This window comes from Triticum aestivum, chromosome 5A (assembly GCF_018294505.1).
Source record: "Triticum aestivum cultivar Chinese Spring chromosome 5A, IWGSC CS RefSeq v2.1, whole genome shotgun sequence".
Lineage (NCBI taxonomy): Eukaryota > Viridiplantae > Streptophyta > Magnoliopsida > Poales > Poaceae > Triticum > Triticum aestivum.
In genome coordinates this window covers 312,310,345-312,327,512 of record NC_057806.1, presented here as the reverse complement: position 1 = coordinate 312,327,512, position 17,168 = coordinate 312,310,345, and positions in this window count along the sequence as shown.

The following is a 17,168-nucleotide window of genomic DNA, read 5'->3' as shown; positions in this document are numbered from 1 at the left end:
TACTTCTCATCAGGCAAGTTTAGCAAACTAAACTCTAGCGGCTTTGAGAGAGAAATTAGGCTCCCCGGCTAGTGACCGCACACTCGTGTCGAAAAAAGGAGTGATAAATAATAATAATAAAACTTTGCAACGACTAAGAAGAAGAACACTTATTATAAAACGGCTCAAATAAACTTAAGAGCCCCCAAGTGACTTGGGTAGAAGAATGATTGCATGTACCGAAGTACTTATATCATATCTATGTTCAACCGAACTTTAAACGCGTCTTAACCGACCGTCAGCTTCTCCCTCTTCGGTCAAGGACCGAAAAGTGTTATGTACTCCATCGGTCGAGAATATCGACGGTGTTTCCAATAACCAGGCAATCAGGCCATAAGGCTGTAACAGACAAAGCGCGCTCAGGGAACTTATGCTATATTACCGTGAAGTGTAAGAAGCATCTTCGAAGAAAATAGTACCCCCACCGATACCTTTCTTCGGTGCTCATTGTTATTATGAGACTTGTGCAATAGATTTTTTGTACTCATGAGTTCCGTTGTGTGCCGACCATCATTGAATAACTATAAGAGCGCTAGCTTTCGGCTTCACCCAGTCTGAGGTCCGGCTCGGGTGACCCGATCGTGACAATCGCAGAGGTGCTCCCTTTACTCCCTAGCCGAACAATCGGGAACGTAGGGGTAAACACAGGAGCGAGGCAACCCAGCTTGCAAATCGCTTAAGTCAATATGGTGCATATTGTGGCATAATACACGAACAAGGAACGAAGCCGTACAAGTATAATCATATGCAAGAGGAAAAGCTTCATAAAGGAAGCCCCCAAGTGAATGGGGTCCTTGAATTTGTGTGTCACAAACAAAGTTTGGACAAGGAAAATTTTTACAAGCAACTTTTTTCCAAAAAAGTATAATGCTTGGTCGAACCGAACACAAGTTAGAAATTAAAGCTTTGAGCATGAAAGCGACTTAGCTGGTTAATGTGTTCGGTATTGATGACGCGGTCCGAGCTTGATGCGGGGCAAGGTTCCATCCCCAAGCCGGTCCCGAGGTGGCGGAGCGGAGAGCTCGACACGCCGAAGTGGTGACATAGCACGGTCAATGCAGACCGGCAGAGTGACGCCGAAGTCCCCGGATCATTTTCCTGTGCACAAAAAATAGTGCAAACCGGAGATAATAGTAATAATGATAATTAAAAAAATCATTGCATAATAAATAATTTATGCAAAGTGAGTAATAAAAGAAATATGGCCTGGCGTCGAAGTCAAGTCGATGCAGGGCGTCGGCGTGATGCGGTAAAGGCGTGGCAAAGCCTGAATTCGCAGGTCGGTCCGAGCTCTGAGTGCGGCGTTCGCCGGACTATGTATGGAAACTGACCGAACCACCATGTGACTGTCGTTAATGCAGCCACCATTTGATAGACATGTGTACATATGACGGATAAACCAGAGTAATAATTCCTTGGGAAAAATGAACCCAAACAAGCAAAAAATACTGGGATTAATAGCACCTGGTTTATTTGTTGTAGCAATCTGAAGGAAGGTGATTCCTAAAATTGGGACCCTCTCCACACACCCATTGCCTGACAGGCGATAAAATGATGGCATGAAAATGCTGGTAAAGGTTGACTCGCCAAGGCAAAGCCCTCGGCCCAGCTAACGTGACGGAGCTGGTCGGCTAGTGACGCCGAAGTGTCCGGAGTAGGTTGATGAAGAGATGGCGAAGCCCTCGGTCCAGCCGAGATGTCGAAGCCTCAATGTCAGCCGATGAGTCGAAGTAGGTCGGCGTGATGGACACCAGCTTTAAGAAGCAATAGTGCGGCCCTGTCGATGCAGGTCGTGACGTGGTCGATGCCAGCTTGATGAAGCGACCATGCGGCGATGCCGGTATGCCCGCTTCGTGTAATCCGTGGGGCGGCGATGTTGGTGATGATTTATTCTTCGCGATGCCGGGCTCTTGTTCGGCTTGCCGAGATGATGATCCGAAGAAGTTGAGCTCGGCTCAACAAAGTGACGCCGTGTCTAGCGCAGGTCGGCAGCCGTGGAGTAATATTGCCGGACTGGTTTGACACCAGCATGATGTTGAAGATCATGTTCAAAAGATCTTACAGTTAGTGGGATGTGTTCGGGAACAAAACACAATACCCCATACAAAACTTCCTTCAAAAGGGATGTCTGAAATCCTGTTCATAAAAAAGATGAACTCGGGTCGGATTCGTTTTCGCGCAGAAAACAGATCCGAAAAGTGATGCACTAATCGGAAGGTTCCCGGAGTTTGGACGGTCGGATCGAGCCGAAATTTTGAGAGGTGGTAGATATAGGAATTCCGCAGCCGATCAACGGTTGGATCTTCCAAAGGACGTCCGAGCTAGAAGCTGGACACCACGCCCTAAACTCATCCAAATTCCCGTCCAGATTTGACAGGGCTCCGGTATATCGTGGATTGCCAGAGATTCCTCCATCGGAACTCGACGAAATTTTCCAGGGTTGTTGTAGACTCAATTCCGCACAATTCCACCAAAGCGATCGTCAAAGCGATACTCGAGGAGGTGGTGGTGGCAGATACGAGTTCGCTGTCCAGAAAAACAGCATGGTCGCTTGAGGGCAATGTTGACGTTGAGCCCCCGAGCTCCATAGATGATTCCTCCGTGATCTTGATAGAGATCAGAGTTGATGTTTGATGAAGGCCCTCGTCCGTACATGGTGATCCGAACACGGGGCGCAATTCTTGGTCGAAGCAAGGTGACCAGTCGTGCTGGTGACGAAGATGCCGAAGTCGCAGTTGATCTGCAGGCGAGCCATCGATCCTTTTGTCAATCACACAGCGGAACTCTCAATGAAAGCACCAATGTCGGTGTCAAAACCAGCGGATCTCGGGTAGGGGGTCCCAAAATGTGCGTCTAGGCGGATGGTAACAGGAGACAAGGGACACAATATTTTACCCAGGTTCGGGCCCTCTTGATGGAGGTAAAACCCTACGTCCTGCTCGATCAATATTGATGATATGGGTAGTACAAGAGTAGATCTACCACGAGATCAAGGAGGCTAAACCCTAGAAGCTAGCCTATGGTATGATTGTTGTATATCTTATCTCTCTATCGACTAGCCTGGCCTCGGTTTATATAATGCACCGGAGGCCTAGGATAACAAGAGTCCTAGCCGAATGCGCCGGTGGGGAGAAGTCCTTGTCTTGATCGCCAAGTCTTGTGAAATCTTCCTTGTATGCGGTAGCCGTCCGAACTGGCCCATGAGTATACGGCCACGGGGGTCCTCGGCCCAATCTAATAGATCGGGAGACGACGTGGTGAGTAACCCCTAGTCCAGGACACCGTCAGATGATCTCTTACTAAATTTCAAGGTATAAGTGTTCTCCCTGAGTATGCACCATTGCGATAGTTCGTCGTGTCGAGACACCACGTGATGATCGGGTATGATAAGCTCTACGTTCACATACAACGGGTGCAAGCCAGTTTTGCACACGCGGAATACTCGGGTTAAACTTGACGAGCCTAGCATATGCAGATATGGCCTCGGAACACTGGAGGCTGAAAGGTCGAGCGTGAATCATATAGTAGATATGATCAACATAGTGATGTTCACCATTGAAAACTACTCCATCTCACGTGATGATCGGACATGGTTTAGTTGATTTGGATCACGTGATCATTTAAATGACTAGAGGGATGTCTATCTAAGTGGGAGTTCTTAAGTAATATGATTAATTGAACTTTAAATTTATCATGAACTTAGTCCTAATAGTATTTGCATATCTATGTTGTAGATCAATTGCTCGCATATTGCTTCCCCGTTTTATTTATGATATGTTCCTAGAGAAAACTATGTTGAAATATGATAGTAGCAATGATGCGGATCGGATCCGTGATCTGAGGATTATCCTCGTTGCTGCACAAAAGAATTATGTCCTTGATGCACCGCTAGGTGACATAACTATTGCAAGAGCAAATGCAGACGTTATGAACGTTTGACAAAGCTCGGTATGATGACTACTTGATAGTTTAGCGCACCATGCTTTATGGCTTAGAACCGGGACTTCAAAAATGTTTTGAACGCCATGGAGCACATAAGATGTTCCAAGAGTTGAGATTGGTATTTCATACTCATGCTCGTGCCAAGAGGTATGAGACCTTTGACAGTACTTTGCCTACAAGATGGAGGAGAATAGCTCAACCAGTGAGCATGTGCTCAGATTGTCTGGGTACTACAATTGCTTGGATCAAGTGGGAGTTAATCTTCCAGATAAGACACTAATTGAGAAAGTTCCCTAGTCACTATCACCAAGTTACTAGAAATTAGTGATGAACTATAATATGCAAGGGATGACGAAAGTAATTCCCAAGATCTTCGCGATGCTGAAATCGGCAAAGGTAGAAATTAAGAAATAGCATCAAGTGTTGATGGTTAAAAAGACCACAAGTTTCAAGAAAAGGGCAAGGGGAAAGAAAGAGTAACTTCAAAGAAGAATAGCAAACAAGTTGTTTCTCCCATGAAGAAACCCAAAGCTAGACCCCAAGCCTGGAACTGAGTGCTTCTACTGCAAAGGAAATGGTCACTTGAAGTGGAACTGCCCTAGATACTTGGCGAATAAGAAGGATGGCAAAGTGAACAAAAGTATATTTGATATACATGTTATTGATGTGTACTTTACTAGTGTTTATAGAAACCCCTCAGTATTTGATACTGGTTCAGTTGCTAAGAGTAGTAAATCAAAACGGGAGTTGCAAAATAAATATAGACTAGTTAAGGGCGAGGTGATGATGAGAGTTGGAAGTGATTCCAAGGTTGATAAGATCACCATCGCACACTCCCTTTACCTTCGGGATTAGTGTTGAATCTAAAATAAATGTTATTTGGTGTTTGCGTTGAGCATAATATGATTGGATCATGTTTATTGCAATACGATTATTCATTTAAGTCATAGAATGATAGAATAATTGTTGTTCTATTTAAATGAATAAAACCTTCTATGGTCATACACTCAATATAAATGGTTTATTGAATCTCGAACGTAGTAATACACATATTCATAATATTGAAGCCAAAAGATGCAAAGTTAATAATGATAGTGCAACTTATATGTGGCACTGCCATCTAGGTCATATTGGTGTAAAGCACATGAAGAAACTCCATGCTGATGGAATTTTGGAATCACTTGATTATGAATCACTTGATGCTTGTGAATCATGCCTCATGGGCAAGATGACTAAGACTCCGTTCTCCAGAACAATGGAGCGACCAACTGACTTATTGGAAATAATACATACTAATGTATGCGATCCGATAAGTATTGCGGCTCGTGGCAGTTATCGTTATTTTCTGACCTTCACAGATGATTTGAGCAGATATGGGTATATCTACTTAATGAAACATAAGTCTGAAACATTTGAAAAGTTCAAAGAATTTCAGAGTGAAGTGGAAAATCATCGTAACAAGAAAATAAAGTTTCTACGATCTGATCGCGGAGGCGAATATTTGAGTTACGAGTTTGGTCTTCATTTGAAACAATGTGGAATAGTTCCGCAACTCACGCCACCTGGAACACCACAGCATAATGGTGTGTCCGAACATTGTAATCATACTTTATTGGATATGGTGCGATCTATGATATCTCTTACTGATTTACCACTATCGTTTTTGGGTTATGCATTAGAGACAGTTGCATTCACGTTAAATAGGGCACCATCTAAATCCGTTGAGATGACACCATATGAACGGTGGTTTAGCAAGAAACCTAAGCTGTCATTTCTTAAAGTTTGGGTTGCGATGCTTATGTGAAAAAGTTTCATTCTAATAATCTCAAACCCGAATCGAAAAAGTGTGTCTTCATAGGATACCCAAAAGTAACTATTGGGTACACCTTCTATCACAGATCCGAAGGCAAGATATTCATTGCTAAGAATGGATCCTTTCTAGAGAAGGAGTTTCTCTCGAAAGAAGTGAGTGGGAGGAATGTAGAACTTGATGAGGTAATTGTACCTTCTCCCGAATTGAAAAGTAGTTCATCACAGAAATCAGTTCCAGTGATTCCTACACCAATTAGTGAGGAAGCTAATGATGATGATCATGAAACTTCAGATCAAGTTACTACTGAATCTCGCAGGTCAATCAGAGTACGGTCCACACCAGAGTGGTACGGTAATCCTATTCTGGAAGTCATGTTACTATACCATGACGAACCTACGAACTATGAGGAAGCGATGATGAGCCCAGATTCCGCAAAATGGCTTGAGGCCATGAAATCTGAGATGGGATCCATGTATGAGAACAAAGTATGGACTTTGATTGACTTGCTTGTTCATCGGTGAATCATTGAGAATAAATGGTTCTTCAAGAGGAAGACATACACTGATAGTAGTGTTACTATCTACAAAGCTCGAATTGTCGCAAAATGTTTTCGACAAGTTCATGGTGTTGACTACGATGAATTTTTCTCACTCGTATGGATGCTTATAACTCTGTCCGAATCATGTTAGCAGTTGCCACATTTTATGAAATCTAGCAAATGGATGTCAAAACTGCATTCCTTAATGGATTTCTTAAAGAAGAGTTGTATATGATGCAACCAGAAGGTTTTGTCGATCCTAAAGTTGCTAACAAAGTGAGCAAGCTCCAATTATCCATCTATGGACTGGTGCAAGCATCTCGGAGTTGGAATATATGCTTTGATAAAGTGATCAAAGCATATGGTTTTATACAAACTTGCGGTGAAGTCTGTGTTTACAAGAAAGTGAGTGGGAGCACTACATCATTTCTGATAAGTATATGTGAATGACATATTGTTGATCGGGAATAATGTAGAATTTTCTGGAAAGCATAAAGGAGTATTTGAAAGGAGTTTTTCAATGAAAAACCTCGGTGAAGCTGCTTATATATTAGGCATCAAGATCTATAGAGATGGATCAAGACGCTTAATTAGACTTTCACAAAGAACATTCCTTGATAAAGTTTTGAAGAAGTTCAAAATGGAACAGTCAAAGAAGGAGTTCTTGCCTGTGTTGTAAGGTGTGAAGTTGAGTAAAGACTCAAAACCTGACCACGGCAAAAAATAGAAAGAGAATGAATAGTCATTCCCTATGCCTCGGTCATAGGTTCTATAAAGTATGATATGCTGTGTACCAGACCTATTGTGTACCTCACCATAAGTTTGGCAAGAGGGTATAATAGTGATCTAGGAGTGGATCACTGGACATCGGTCAAAAATATCCTTAGTGGAATAAGGAAATGTTTCTCGGTTATGGAGGGGACAAAGAGTTCATCATAAACAGTTACGTTGATGCAAGCTTTGACACTGATATGGATGACTCTAAGTCTCGATCTAGATACATATTGAAAGTGGGAGCAATTAGCTAGAGTAGCTCCGTGCAAAGCATTGTAGACATAAAAAATTTGCAAAATACATACGGCTCTGAATGTGGCAGACCCGTTGACTAAATTTCTCTCACAACCAAAACATGATCACTCTTTAGGTGTAATCACATAGCGATGTGAACTAGATTATTGACTCTAGTAAACCCTTTGGGTGTTAGTCACATGGAGATGTGAACTAATCACATAAAGATGTGAACTATTGGTGTTAAATCACATGACGATATGAACTAGATTATTGACTCTAGTGCAAGTGGGACACTGAACGAAATATGCTCTAGAAGCAATAATAAAGTTGTTATTTATATTTCCTTATATCATGATAAATGTTTATTATTCATGCTAGAATTGTATTAACCAAAAACTTAGTACATGTGTGAATACATAGACAAACCGAGTGTCCCTTGTATGCCTCTACTTGACTAGCTCGTTAATCAAAGATGGTTAAGTTTCCTAGCCATGGACATGTGTTATCATTTGATGAACGGAATCACATCATTAGAGAATGATGTGATGGACAAGACCCATCCGTTAGCTTAGCATAATGATCGTTCAGTTTTATTGCTACTGCTTTCTTCATGACTTATATATGTTCCTCTGACTATGAGATTATGCAACTCCCGAATACCAGAGGAACACCTTGTGTGCTATCAAACGTCACAACGTAACTGGGTGATTATAAAGATGCTCTATAGGTGTCTCCAATGGTGTTTGTTGAGTTGGCATAGATCGAGATTAGGATTTGTCACTCCGTCTATCGGAGAGGTATCTCTGGGCCCTCTCGGTAATGCACATCACTATAAGCCTTGCAAGCAATGTGACTAATGAGTTAGTTGTGGGATGATGCATTACAGAACGAGTAAACAGACTTGCCGGTAACGAGATTGAACTAGGTATTGAGATCCGACGATTGAATCTCGGGAAAGTAACATACCGATGACAAAGGGAACAACGTATGTTGTTATGCGGTTTGACCGATAAAGATCTACGTAAAAATAAGAGAGAATAGGCATAAGTATTGTGACATAATGTGTAATAACAGCCCATAATGCAATAAATATCGATATAAAAGCATGATGCAAAATGGACGTATCACCTATGAGGGCCGGCCTCCTCCTCCCTCCATCCTTTATATACGTGGCCAAGGGGCACCTCATATACACACAACTTGATCATTGATCTCTTAGCCGTGTGCGGTGCCCCCCTCCACCATAACCACCTTAGTCATATCGTAATGGTGCTTAGGCGAAGCCCTATTCTGGTAGCATCATCATCACCGTCATCACGCCGTCGTGCTGATGAAGCTCTCCCTCGACACTCTGCTGGATCGTGAGTTCATGGGATGTCAGCGAGCCGAACGTGTGCAGATCACGGAGGTGTCGTACTTTCGGTACTAGGATCGGTCGATCATGAAGGCGTACGACTACATCAACTGCGTTGTCATAACGCTTCCGCTTACGGTCTACGAGGGTACATGGACAACACTCTCCCCTCTCGTTGCTATGCATCACCATGATCTTGCGTGTGCGTAGGATTTTTTTTGAAATTACTGTGTTCCCCAACAGTAATCGCACTCTATTGGATATGGTGTGATCTATGATGTCTCTTACCGATCTACCGCTATCATTTTGGGGTTATACTTTAGAGACTGCCGCATTCAATTTTAATAGGTCTCCGTCGAAATCCGTTGAGACGACACCATATGAATTATGGTTTGGGAAGAAACCTAAGCTATTGTTTCTGAAAGTTTGGGGATGAGATGCTTATGTCAAGAAACTTCAACCTGAAAAGCTCAAACACAAGTCGGAAAAATGCGTCTTCATAGGTACCCTAAGGAAACTATTGGGTATACCTTCTACCTCAGATCTGAAGGCAAGATGTGACGTCCGGATAATCGAGCTACAGTAAACCTCTGCTAATGGTGCCATGTCACCTCGGTTACTGTTGATAAACTCGAGTTAGTTCAAAACTGATTCAAATTCAAATTTGAAATAAAGTCAAACACTAAAAGTTTTCAAAAGCTAAAATTATAATGTTCTCAATGTGGCAAATAAATCAGAAGTAATTTTGGTGGAGGATCCACATTATTATAAAATAATTAAAGGCACAAAAATAAATAAAACAATGACCGAAATAATAACTTAATTGTCTTTTTAATTAACAGAGAATACAAGGCACTTTACTTTTGTCCCAAACTTTTTGTGAGAACAACTGATTTTACAAATCTAATTGAGGGGTGGGTTTCACTTTTTCTAAAAACTATAAACTATTAAATAAGTAAAAGAAAACAGAAACAAGGAAATAAATAAAAGGAACGGTAAAACAAAAACAAAACATAGCAAAAAACGAAGCAAGACCCCCCTCCCCTGGGCCGTTCGGCCCAGCAGGGCACCAGGCCATTGGGCTGGCCCAGCCGCACCCCTGCATAACCCCCCACACCGAACCCTAAATCGCTACCACCCACACCACCACTCCTCTCATCCCCCCCCCCCGCTGGATCTGGATCGGGGCGACGCCCCCGACGACCACGCCCGCGTTCGCTGCCGCCCGAAGGCCTCCCCGTCGCTGGACCAGCACGCCGTCGCTGCTCATCATCGTCACCCGGAGCTCCTCCACCTCGTCCTCCACGTCTCCCTCGCCGCCTCGCCTTCCCCGACTCCTCCCCATCGGTGTCCTGCGTACCTCGCCATCCGAAGCCGCGCCGCTGCATCCCGAGGTCGTCGTCGTCACGTCCTCGCCGGACCGCCCCGTCCCCGCCTCTCCTTCGTCGGTCCTCCCTGCGCCTCACCGCCCTCTTCTCGCCAACGAGGGGTGAGCTCCCCGTCGACCCCCTCCTTCTCCCCCTCCGAACGCTACGCCTCATGTCGTCCCGTCGCCGCGCCCGCCTCTGCGTGGTCGCGCCCCGTCGCGGCTCCCGCACGCCCGCGCGTGCCCTGGGCGTGCCTCGCCCGCTGCACCCACGCTCACACACTCACCCGCCGCTGCCAAACCTCGTCGCCGGCCGTGTTTCTGGCCACCCCAGCACCGGCGACTCGTGCCTCTGGATGCAGCACCCTCCCAGCTGCCTGTAGCACCTCTCTACGCGGCAACCGGTCGCCGGAGACAAGTGACCGGTCATCGTCGGCGTGCTCTGCCATCGCCGTCGTTTAGTGCCAACATGGACGTCATTAGCCTAGTGCTAATTGGCCTCTATGCCACTAACATGTGGGGGCCACGTCGCTAAATAACCTGTGCAAACAAAATGAACTCTGTTAACTAATGACCCACTGATAGGTTGGCCCCACCTACTAATTAACTTAACTAAAAATAGTTAATTAGTGGATTAGCTAATCTAATTAATCAAATCACACTGGCTGGTGGACCCCCCCCCAATCTATATTACCTTAACTAGCTAATTAAAACTCATGTTAATAAAACACCCTATGACACCTGGGTCCCACTCCCTTGTTGACTGGTCAACATTGACCTTTGACTAGTTGACTGCTGATGTCATACTGACGTCATGCTGACGTCAACAAGCACTATTCTGGATAATGTTAGTTTAAATTAATTAAATAAATTCTAAAAAATGATTTAAAACTTTAGAAAATCATATAAAATAAACAGTAGCTCAGATGAAAATGTTTTGTACATGAAAGTTGATCAGAACGACGAGACGAATCCGGATACGCAACCCGTTCGTCCGCAACACATCCCTAGCATAGCAAACATGCAACTTTCCCCCTCCGTTCCACCTATTCTAAAACGCAAAACACCGGGAATACTTTACCGGATGTTCCCCCCCTTCACCAGTATCACCTCCTACCATGTTAGGTCACCTCTAGCACAACGTATTGCCGCTTCTTGCTTTTTGTTACATTTGATTGCTCTGTTATTTATCGTGTTCCCCCTCCGTTACTTCTTTCCGGTAGACCCTGAGGCCGATGCCGGTACCCCTGTGATTGACTACATCGACGACCCCTCCTTCTTGTCTGAGCAACCAGGCAAGCCCCCCCCCCCTTGATCACCAGATATCGCCTACTCTTCTTTATACTGCTTGCATTAGAGTAGTGTAGCATGTTACTGCTTTCCGTTATTCCTATCCTGATGCATAGCCTGTCCTTGCTACTATTGTTGTTACCATTACCTGCTATCCTACTGCTTAGTATAGGATGCTAGTGTTCCATCAGTGGCCCTACACTCTTGTCCGTCTGCCATGCTATACTACTGGCCGTGATCACTTCGGGAGGTGATCACGGGCATATACAATTTACTTTACACAGTTACCTTACCTGTGATACTGTTCGGAGATGGGGGCTGAAGGGGCAGGTGGCTCCATCCCGGTAGAGGTGGGCCTGGGTTCCCGACGGCCCCCGACTGTTACTTTGAGGCGGAGCGACAGGGCAGGTTGAGGCCACCTAGGAGAGAGGTGGGCCTGGCCCTGGTCGGCATTCGCGGACACTTAACACGCTTAACGAGATCTGGGTATTTGATCTGAGTCTGGCCATTTGGTCTATACGCACTAACCATCTACGCGGGAGTAGTTATGGGTATCCCGGTGTCGTGGTATCAGTCGAAGCCTTCGTGATGTCAGCGACTGAGTGGCGCGCGCCGGATTGGACCGTAAGCCTGCTCTTGTATTAAGGGGGCTAGTTCTGCTTCCGGCCGCGTTCGCAACGTGCAGGTGTGCTATGGGCGATGGGCCCAGACCCCTGTGCGCTTAGGTTTAGACCAGCGTGCTGACCTCTCTGTTGTGCCTAGGTGGGGCTGCGACGTGTTGATCTTCCACGGCCGGGCATGACCCAGGAAAGTGTGTCCGACCAAATGGTATCAAGCATGTTGGGGTATGTGGTGCACCCCTGCAGGGAAGTTAATCTATTCGAATAGCCGTGATCTTCGGTAACAGGACGACTTGGAGTTGTACCTTGACCTTATGACAACTAGAACCGGATACTTAATAAAACACACCCTTCCAAGTGCCAGATACAACCGGTGGTCGCTCTCTCACAGGGCGACGAGGGGAGGATCATCGGTTAGGATTGTGCTATGCGATGCTACTTGGAGGACTTCAGTCTAATCTCTTCTACATGCCGCAAGACGGCGGCTGCCAGAAGCGTAGTCTTCGAAAGGACTAGCTATCCCCCTCTTATTCCGGCATTCTGTAGTTCAGTCCACATATGATAGCCTTATTCCATTTGATACCAATGCATACATATGTAGTGTAGCTCCTTGCTTGCGAGTACTTTGGATGAGTACTCACGATTGCTTTCTCCCTCTTTTCCCCCTATCCCTTCTACCTGGTTGTCGCAACCAGATGTTGGAGCCCAGGAGCCAGACGCCACCTTCGACGACGACTCCTACTACACCAGAGGTGCCTACTACTACATTCTGCCCACTGACGACGACCAGGAGTAGTTTAGGAGGATCCCAGGCAGGAGGCCTGCGCCTCTTTCGATCTGTATCCCAGTTTGTGCTAGCCTTCTTAAGGCAAACTTGTTTAACTTATGTCTGTACTCAGATATTGTTGCTTCCGCTGACTCGTGTATGATCGAGCTCTTGTATTCGAGCCCTCGAGGCCCCTGGCTTGTAATATGATGCTTGTATGACTTATTTTATTTGTAGAGTTGTGTTGTGATATCTTCCCATGAGTCCTTGATCTTGATCGTACACATTTGCGTGCATGATTAGTGTACGGTCAAATCGGGGGCGTCACAAGTTGGTATCAGAGCTGACTGCCTGTAGGAATCCCCCTTCCACACTCCTTGGCCGAAGTCGAGTCTAGACATTGCAAAAACTTTTACTAACTTGGCTGTGTGCCTTACGGGCCCACGTCGCCATCGGGTGGTACTAGGATCTTTTACTCCTCGACCTTTACTCTGGGACTCTGATCTCTCTTCTAATCGGGTTAAATGATTTTGCTAAAATCTAACTTTAGGTTCTCGAAAATACTTCCTCCCGGATAGCCCCATTCAGGCCAGATGATCGCCTGCTGCACCAGAAGATTTCGTAGTTACTCTCTGCTACTCTTTCGAGACTTTGTGCCCATCACCTTTGCAAATTCCCTACCACTGTTATATCATTATGGATAACTACATCCACTTGCCCTTTCAAATCCCATTGATCTTGTTATTACAAGAAACACCGAAAATTCTCTGTATTGTTCCGAGAATATTTTGTGCCTACTGCGTTGCAGTTCCTTGCCACCTGAATACCCCTACGGATAATATCTCGCCCTTATCGAGTATCCGCTCATCCCCAGTTGTTCACGTGTTTCACAATGGTCATGAAAATACTATTCGATCCTCCAAAAATCCTTAGTAGCTTATTGCTCTGCAATACTTGTCTGCTTGCATGATGGATGCTTCCCATATGTCTGGCAATATTCGTTAGTATCCTTAGGCACCGTCATTTTGATCCCTTTGATTCAACATGAGTGCGAATGCACGCAATCATCAGTTGATCCTTTTAAATTATCTTTCTGGCTCAGACGTCATTTTTGAACCTGAGCTTGTTCTCGACCAATCGGATTGCCACCGATTGTACCCTTAAGTCTATGCAACTTATCCATCCTTAATCAGAGCGTTTGCTTTTGATCCCTTCATCAGAAATCATAATTCTTTTGCATTTGAGCCTTGAGTTAGTCAGTTGTTTCTATAATCTGATCCCCTTGCATCCTTTCTTCAACTGATTGTGTGCCGATGCTCACATCATCTCCGCTACGGACCGTCTGATCCTTTATTGGATTATTATTCGACAGTGTCCTCCTTATTCAATAACCTCGTGATCCTTTCCTCTGATACATAATGCTTTTGGTAAATTGTATCCTCTGTTTTCTCAATCATGCTCTGTTTTTGAGCTGGTGATATTTACGATTGAAGCTTGTGGTATATGTTTCCATGATACCCTGACGGGTTGAACCTATGCCTTCCTTAATATGTGTGAACTCGGAAGTTTTCACGGGTCATACTCATCTGGTATTTCACCAGGTAAAACTTTCAACACTAATTCCATTAACGAAACGAGAAGTGAATGTAAGGTTATGCTTTGGAGAAGTGGGAGTCGACCTTGAACTTTGTGTTCATGCCCATGGACCCGAGGTAGAACTTATCATGGAAGCTTCTCGTAGTAATAATAATCCCCTTGTTATAACTTCTTCTCTTATCTATGCTTGGTCTTTTGCGACCGTGGTTTCGACCATATTGTTCTTCTTTGATCCCATTTCTTGGACAAGTTTAAGTGCTTGCCTTCTGCAAATGATTTCACTTGTCCAACCCCTATCCCGCTCTACCCTTGAGTATACCCTCTGGTACCGCGAGAATATCATGGAACATCATAACTTCTTATGGGTTCTTCATCAATTATTATTACTCACCAGGTCCAATTGTTCTTAGGTTCTGGGTTGTTGTCAATCGAGGACACCGACTAGTGAAATTATTCCGCACTACAAACCAAATACCCCTGGTATTTTTACTGGGAAATTCTGAATTCAATCTGGTCATTCCTAGACTATCGGCTGCATCCTAGTCTTGCTATCTTTGATTGTGCTACCTCGTCCTTCTCTGGTGCATGAGTTCTTAAGTGTGTGAGCACGACTTACGTCGAGCTTTCAACATCATGTTGCTTGTCTTGAAAGGCAACTTTGGTTCTGAGCATACATCATCATATCATTTGATCCGACAAATGATATTTCCTTGTTCACATAATTGTGGAAACCCATCCTTTGGAAATCTCGATGATTTGTTGCTGAGCCTATCAGCCACCTCCTCATCCTCTCCTTGGTTTACTGATGAACTCTTGTTTCAGAGCTCACTTTCATAGATCATTTTTGAGAATCTCACAAATGTCATCTCGTCAATTTGTGTTGCACCTTTCTTCTCAAGCATTCTGAGTCTGAGTTATCCTGACACCAATCAGATCTGAATCTCGGTCAGATATGATGATTGGATCATATTCCCAAGAGTTATAAGAATGGTCTTTATGTGACCCGGTGAGGTGATGTCGTGCCTAGCACACCTGGCTGGAGGGCCTATTGTTATAGTTCTTCCTTTTAGCAATGTTAACCATTCTTCCATGAGGAAATTGAAAGACTTATTCTATAAGTTGTTCCTGATGAATCCCTTGAGTATCCAAAGTCTGACCTTTGCTTGAAGACCATGTCAATGCTATCCCGAAGCATGTCTATGATACTTTGATTTTCAACAGGAACATTTGAAGCCCAATGCTAAATGTTTCCTGCTCAATTATCCAAACACCGTTGCATGGGTAATGTCATGAAATTTCTCTCCCCTTTCCTAAAGGGTTTTCTACATTATATCCTGTCATGGATATCATGCTCTGCTTGTCCTTGGGAAGGATATACCCCTGAAATATGTGTTTAAACGCATTTTCCTTCCCATTGTTTTGTTTAGCCTTTCTAGTAATCTACTTAACTGAGCAGTGATAATTCCCTGCTTATGTAAACACCTCGATGTACAACTTTGTCAGTAAGACCCCGTTACTTTTATTGATGACATTTTGGTAGCCACCGATGGACGAGAACTTTGCCTAATGGTCCGCCTCGTTCAACGAGTAGGAAAATGGTTCTCTTCGTCCCTCGCCCTTGGTATCGACATTGTTGCCAACATAACTGATAGGCTACCCTCTGACATGTCTGGCTATCATGACCGTGCAAGATATCAATGCTTTTCCTACTTTTAACCACATGGTGGGCCCATAACCCACATTTCCACAGGATCGAAACCTGACCCTCCTATACACCCCCGGTTTCCAAATTTAGTTCCTCGCACTTGGCCTCGTATGTGATTCACGAGCCACCTTCCGAGAAATCATCAATTCTGGTATCAGACACAATACTTATTCCCATTTCTTTAAACCCCATTTCACGCCCTGTTTCAGGCATCAAGCGATTGCATGCCCGCTTGAAACTTCACATGATACCTCCTTACCTTGCTCTCGATATTTTCTTAAGTTTAAATTCGAGAGTTACTTCCGCCATCTTCCTCGGTGTTATTGACCAGATAGTCGACCTTGCAGAGGTTCGTACTCCCGGAATGCCCACCCTTCATCCTTTCCGTAAGTATGATGAAGATCTCGAAGAACGGATGTGTAATACATCATGATGACCTGAAGCAGAGAAATGAAGACATCAACATAATGGATCAACTGCTTCAAGGAGAGCAACCAAGACCGAGAAGATCCATTAGAATACCGTAACCAGAACTTTCCCCCTTACTCCCCTCCTAAATCTCGGGACGAGATTTCTTATAGTGGAGGAGATTTGTGACATCCGGATAATCGAGCTACAGTAAACCTCTGCTAATGGTGCCATGTCACCTCGGTTACTGTTGATAAACTCGAGTTAGTTCAAAACTGATTCAAATTCAAATTTGAAATAAAGTCAAACACTAAAAGTTTTCAAAAGCTAAAACTATAATGTTCTCAATGTGGCAAATAAATCATAAGTAATTATGGTGGAGGATCCACATTATTATAAAATAATTAAAGGCACTAAAATAAATAAAACAATGACTGAACTAATAACTTAATTGTCTTTTTAATTAACAGAGAATACAAGGCACTTTACTTTTGTCCCAAACTTTTTGTGAGAACAACTAATTTTACAAATCTAATTGAGGGGTGGGTTTCACTTTTTCTAAAAACTATAAACTATTAAATAAGTAAAAGAAAACAGAAACAAGGAAATAAATAAAAGGAACGGTAAAACAAAAACAAAACATAGCAAAAAAAACGAAGCAAGACCCCCCTCCCCTGGGCCGTTCGGCCCAGCAGGGCACCAGGCCATTGGGCTAGCCCA